At 51.2% G+C, this 6598-nt stretch overlaps 1 protein-coding gene across 1 annotated transcript in view; it reads right to left on the reverse strand.

Moving 5' to 3' along the window:
- The window catches only part of PKD (serine/threonine-protein kinase D3), a gene marked incomplete in the record, with an annotated part of 34012 nt that extends 27486 nt beyond the window's left edge, over window positions 1–6526 (reverse strand). Inside the window, 1 exon segment of the mRNA XM_037216257.1 lies at window positions 6291–6526.
- Between the last annotated feature and the right edge of the window lie 72 nt (window positions 6527–6598).

Genomic DNA, 6598 nt, shown 5'->3' on the forward strand with positions numbered 1-6598 from the left:
CCACAAAACGTTCCACTATGAGTCACTGTTATTAATGTAACTAACTCTGGGTCTCTCGCCCAGCGCTAAGTCGCTCACGCCTGGTACTAACAAACATCACAAAACGTTCCACTCTGATTCACTGTAATTATTCAGGCCAGCCTTGGAGCCACAGACAGGTACGCTACAGAGGTTCAGGCTTGGATGCTAAATTGGTGACTCAAACATGATGATTCACACAAGATTCAGATGTAGGAGAGGCAGGATGTAGCCATAGGTGTCCAGGTTCCGTGGAGTCTTGTTTATGTTTGGTGGCTTCAAGCAAGGTAGGACTTGGAGGACATCATAGGAACATCTGAAAGGAAAATATGGGTTTAGCACGTGTGGTAAACAAGATCAGACGTCAGTGAAAAATTCACATAAAATGGAGGAAAAGGGGTGAAAAATATTCAACACACGGCGTTGTTTTAACCCAAAACCAGCAATTCTAGGACACTGGCCTAAATTGCAACTGACACAATAACTTTAAAACGCCGCGGCAGTGTGGCGCCGCTCGCTCGCGCTGGGCGCGCGCCCGACTAGCCACCAGCTCCAGGGTTCGAATCTTGTGATCGGCTACGTTTTGGCTCGACCGCGCCAACTCCCGTTCAAAAACCGCGACACTCGCGACGCTGACAACCAAAGCCTATACGAGCCTCAGAATACTCAGAAGTGATCAACGCGCCTTCCCTCCGGATAGCGCGATAATGGAGGGGGGGGGGGGGGGGAGGCAGGGAAGGGCCCCCTCCCCCCTGACGCCTGGTGACACCTGGTCACCAACAGCCGATCGCCCGCCCGCTAGGCCGCCCGGTAGCGGGCGTTCCCGCGACGCCGGCAGGGGCGGCGGCGGTGACCAGGCCGTTGCCAGGCCGCCTCGCGGCATGACAGGCGGGGCGCCGACCGCGGTCGCCGGCGCCGGCCGGCCCATCAGAACACCGAGGGCGAAGGTCAGGGCGCGTCCAACGCGCCGCCCATCTTTAAGACCCGACCGGCTGCATCAGGGACCGACCGGCTGCATCAGGGACCGATCGGCTGCGTCGAGAACCAATCACCTGCATCATGGGCCAGATTGGCTACATCGGGGACCGATCAGCGGCACCAGGGACCGACCAGCTGCATCAGGGACCGATCAGCTGCGTCGAGGACCAATCATCTGCATCGTGGGCCATATCGGCTGTATCGGGGGCCGATCGAGGACCAGTCAACTGCATCGTGGGCCAGGTCGGCTGCATCGAGGACAGATCAGCTGCATCGGGGGCAGATCGGCTGCGTCGAGGACCAATCACCTGCATCATGGGACAGATCAGCTGCATCGGGGACAGATCGGCTGCGTCGGGGGCCGATCGGGAACATCGTGGGCCAGATCGGATGCATCCTCCCTGCTTTACTCGCACGCACATCTGCTCTACAGACCAGACAGCTGTCATCTGGGATGTTGGTATTGAAAACGATAGTCGCGCATACGCGTGTTGCACGATTGTGTATGCGCTTGCAGGTCACATAAACACAGTCATATATATATACGTCATACATCGTTGTTCCATGTCCTCCAAGTCTCCAGCCTAATAAGACGCCAACACAAAAATGTCATCCGTTGAGCACAGCACTGATGCTGGTTACACTCGCCCGCTCCGTTGCACCCCTTGGTAACTTAAATCGCAATCCAAATCCCTGTCTAGTCCAAAACCTACGTAGATCAGCTCATGGAGACATGGGACAGAGGTTCTGCACCTCCTCCCGAAATGCAGATGTTCGGCGGACGGTTGCACATTGTGTGTTATGTCTCGTGTCATTGGGTCTTTAAGGGACACTAAGCTGCTCAGGCTATTATACGGCGTCGCTTACCTCTCACCCTGGCAGAAAGGGCAAGAACCGCGGGGAATCGAACCCCGCACACCTGCCCTCCTAGACGCTCAGCTACACCGCTCCGCACTCAGTGCCGCAGCGGGTGTGTTTTCGCCGATCTCGGGACGGCACCAGCGGGCCTGCACGCGCGTCGGGAGCCGACCCCGCGTACCCCGCTGGCCGACTGCGTGTGGCTCGAGCGACGGCGGCGGCGGCGGCGGCGGCGGCGCGCAAAGGCCCCGGCTCTGGCCGGTGGCCGAGGCACGCCGCGCTCTCCGACAATGCCCGCATGCCCCGGCGTCGACCGCGCCGGACATGCCGGACATGCCGCACGTGCCGCGCGAGCCGGCCGCGTGTTGACAGACGGCGGCGATGATCACACCAGATGTTTACCACATGATTATGTGGCTGAAGACAGGGTGTCTCCAGCTCCAGCAAGGTAGACGTGGTTAGGGCCGTTTGCATACGAAGCTTGTGGAACAAATTAGCTTTCCCTGCCATCCTAGTCTCTAGCCTTATGGGACACCGACACACAAAAAAAAAAACAGATTAAACATCAACAGCGGTGGACTCTATCAGTTTCATTGTGTTGAAATGATCCGGTAACGTCAGATGTCGGACCCAGCTGGTTACTCAAACAATAGGAAAGCTCCCTAATGTCATTAGAACTTTACGGCACGCAACTATTGAAGATATGTGGCGTCGTCCACCACTCTGCCTGGCAGAAAGGGCCGACACCACGGGCTATTGAACCCCGCGCCTCTGGTTCCAGCTGTGCAGCGTACCCACTGCGCCACTGGAACCTGCACAAAAGATCCTTGACAGCCACGGCTTTAAAGGCGAGTCCGCAGCATGTGCTTTTCTTCGCGTGCATACCACTACGTTCACTGATTTGCCTGCAGCACGTTGCTCCATAAATCTTAAAGTTTTTATCTTTTAGCTTTCTTGCAGGGCTGGAAAGCTCCGGGATTACTGAGACACGGGCTGGACTCACAGTCCAATTCTCTTCAAACTTCTTTAACACTAGATCAGGGCTGTGGCTCATGGCGAAGACAACGCTCGCAATAACATCACACTTGAGCCGAGAGCTCCACACCAGGAAAACCTTGCCCCGCAAACGGCCCGTGAGCAAGTCAGCCGTCCGAGTGAAATGCACCATGCCCTTTTTATGATATCCTACCTGACTCCGTGCGCTATGTTTTACTAGAGGTATGCAGCAAAAAATGTAACTTAAACACACCACTACGGAATTAACACTACAATAGCTGTACGCACCCGGTATATAGATGTTCTTCCGTTTTTCTTCCCACTCATATTATACGACGCCGCCATCGTCAGTAACAAATATACGCACCCAAACCAAATTATAGCTGTCGATGTACCTAAACGGTGTCCGCGAACATTAACGACGAAGGTGGGTCAGTCTGCTCCCCTCGCTAACCATCAGTAGACCCGTAATCACTAGACCCGTAAAATCACTAGATCACTAGACCCGTAAAATAAGAGCGCACGCACGCACGCACGCACGCACGCACGCACGCACGCACACGCACACGCACACGCGCACGCACACGCACACGCACACCCACAAACACGCATAGACCACAAGGGGCAGCCTGCCGCCGACGCGCGCCGGTCACGCAGGAGCTGCTCAGCGCGAGCTCAAGACTGTTTCTCCTCGCCCCGTTACCGGACCGGCGTCAGCCAAGCCCGGCACGCAAACGGCGCCCTAATCTGCAAAACTGCACGAGCGGTCACGGAAAACCCACGGCCAGAGATCACGGTGCACAGGCCGGAGGAAGCGAAGCGTCCAGTTCCTGTTGGGAGCCCAAAATACCTCGTGCACGCCATAGATCTAATGCCTAATAAAGACCTAGCAAATAATAAGACCTAATACTAAGCTCTGGGCATACGGACGGGCTCAACTCCAACATCTCCAGCACTGCGCAGCGGAGCCCGACTCTGAGCCGGCGGGCGCCGGGCGCCTCTGCCCTACGGCGCGGGGCGCAGCGGCGCGGCGCGGCGCGGATCCCGGCCCACGGTCTGACGCCCCGCGCGTGACGTGAGTCAGCTGCAGGTCAGCCGAGTGGGCCGAGCGATGGCCTGACCCAGTTGTGACGGCATCGGCATGTTACCAAACTGTCGGTGTTAGCAGTAGCCTTCGCAGTTCAGTATGTGCCGCAGTTCAGTATGTGCGGGTCTCGGAACAGCCTCATCAGGAAGTCATGTATCGCCAGCAGCAAATAAATCACCTTCGTCGAGCTGCTTGAACACGCTCAGCAGACACCGCACGCTGTACACGTGCAAAAGGGTCACCAAACTTTTGCTCCACACTACACTTCTCTGTGATGCAAAAGGGTGTAAAAGGTGATGCAAGAACAGATTGGAGCTACACTTCACCTCAAGGACTTGCACCTTGAACAAAACAGTAGCAGAAGTTTCATGGGTGCTTGTGGGCTATGGCTGAAGGGCCAGACTGCTTGGATAAGCCAAATGACCATGTGGTTCATTTTGTTTTCATACACTTAAAAACTTCATCACCACTATGTCAAGCTGAGGCCAGGCATGTTCTTTCCAGACTTGATGACCTCTTGTTTAAGACAGCATGCTAGTGGTGCTGAGGCTTTACAATACAATCAGCATCTGAAGCTACAGGGTGTTGCCTGCCTCTCAAGGGAGTGCAGGCAATGCTGGGAACCAAACTTGCACCTTTGGTATCCTGGATATCCAGCGAACCAATGGCAGAGGCATCTCCAAGAGGCACTGTTGGGATGGTGCCAAAGCATGATGTCACCATGATGATTGACATACTCACAGTCAGTGATTTACTTGCTTCTTATAGTGCTTTTTCCTTAGAATCCAGGTGCAGTTTTGATAAGTGTAGGCCAATGCCAAGTCAAGGTGGAACAAATATAAACATGGTAAGTTAAGGTCTATAGCATAGTTTATTAAAGGTGTGCTGCATGGAAATGCTTGAATAACTGTAAAATAGGCTGTGACAGTGACAGCCTATACACTTCCCACCTAAGAAGCCAGTGGCCCACTGCAACAGCACCCACTGGCAGTATGTGCTGTTGCTAAAGGCTTGATGAAAGAAAAAATCAATAAAAATCCTTTTAACTGGGGTGTTTAAGAAAAATATTATTATGATATATATATATATATATATATATATATATATATATATATATATATATATCCATGGCTTTGAATGAAATAATTTTTGGGCACAAAACATAAGTCATGTGACATTTACAAATCAAAAATGGCACTGCTAGCTCCCCAGAAGCATAATACTGCAATGAAGATTCTACTGAGATGAGATTTAGGATACAATGCTTACATGTGAGACACAAAGGCATTTGTAATTAGCTGGACAATGGCAAAATACCTTCCTTATCTGACACTTGCATGTGGAGTGGAATGTATCCAGTAAGAATTGCCTAGACTCCTTGCAGAACATTCAAATCATTCATGTCAGCAAATTATGGTGGAAAATGCATCAGGTTCGAGCTGGTTATCATACCTTTTAGAATTACCCTATCTTTGCCAAAAAGGGGTTTTCCCAAAAATCTAGAATGCTCCCAAACTTGTCATTACTTTTTGTAGACATTAAATGTGCCAAACTGCCATAAACCTTGCTTGGAAGTTATGCAAAACTGTAAATGCTGCAATTTTGGGCCATTAACTAACACATGGATTAGCAGAAAAATATTAGGACTGAGAGTGGAATGCACATAATATATTAGCATCTAAATAAATTAAGCAGCCCTGCATTGATGAAAAATTAAGCCATTTCTGGTAAAACATTGAATGGTTCTTCAATGATGCTGTCTTATAACATTCCCCAGTCCATGTTCTGCTTGTGAGTCCATTGTCACAACAAGAAGTTTATCTGTGTGGTGCACCTGTCCCTTAACCCACCTGCATATTTCCATTCACAACATCATGCCTTTAATAAATGTTGGTTTGCTAAAACTAGAGATTGTAAATGTTGAAGTGAGGCCTGGGTAAACTACACAGTTTCAAGTGTTTGTTTAAAAACATGTTATGGGATGTTTTTGACTGAAATTACCCCATTAAAATAATAACTCCTTGAAACATTTACTATCTACATACTGAAATTGGTGGCACTGGGAGTGATCATGACCCAAACTTGGAGCTGTCAGATTTATAGTATGCATGCCCACACATTGCTATCTAAATGCCACTGCTATCCCATACATGCTCAATATCACATTTTTTAGCCTGGTACCAGTGCTGGCCTTGAATGGGTATGAAACCGGATCGAGTAAGTGGCCCATGCTAACACATTCCTACTCTCGAGTAAACGCCACACTCAACAGCCAAGGGTATAACGCCGGATAACACACAATACCCATCATAATATGAGAGTCGACAGAGATAACAAGCCACGTTCCGCTCACCTGCTGCTCGCACCCGTCAAGGAGTAGCACTGCTGGCGTCCAGAATAATCCGGCCCCGACCGCCGGGCAATGCCAATCACACCAAATATGTAAGCACGGTTATCGACACCACACCACCACTTGTTTCGATCATTTGATCCTCAGTCCCCTATTCCACTCCCGAACACTTCACATAACTGACCCACAAAAGGGACGCACGTACACACGGCGCACCTCACGAACGTCGCACATCTCATTCCAATCACGACACTAACGCCCCCAAGGAACGACCCAAGAGCTTCAAAGCGTATGTCAGCTGACTACCTCCA

The sequence above is a fragment of the Pollicipes pollicipes genome, unplaced genomic scaffold, assembly GCF_011947565.3.
Source record: "Pollicipes pollicipes isolate AB1234 unplaced genomic scaffold, Ppol_2.1 Scaffold_4002;HRSCAF=4701_pilon_pilon_pilon, whole genome shotgun sequence".
Lineage (NCBI taxonomy): Eukaryota > Metazoa > Arthropoda > Thecostraca > Pollicipedomorpha > Pollicipedidae > Pollicipes > Pollicipes pollicipes.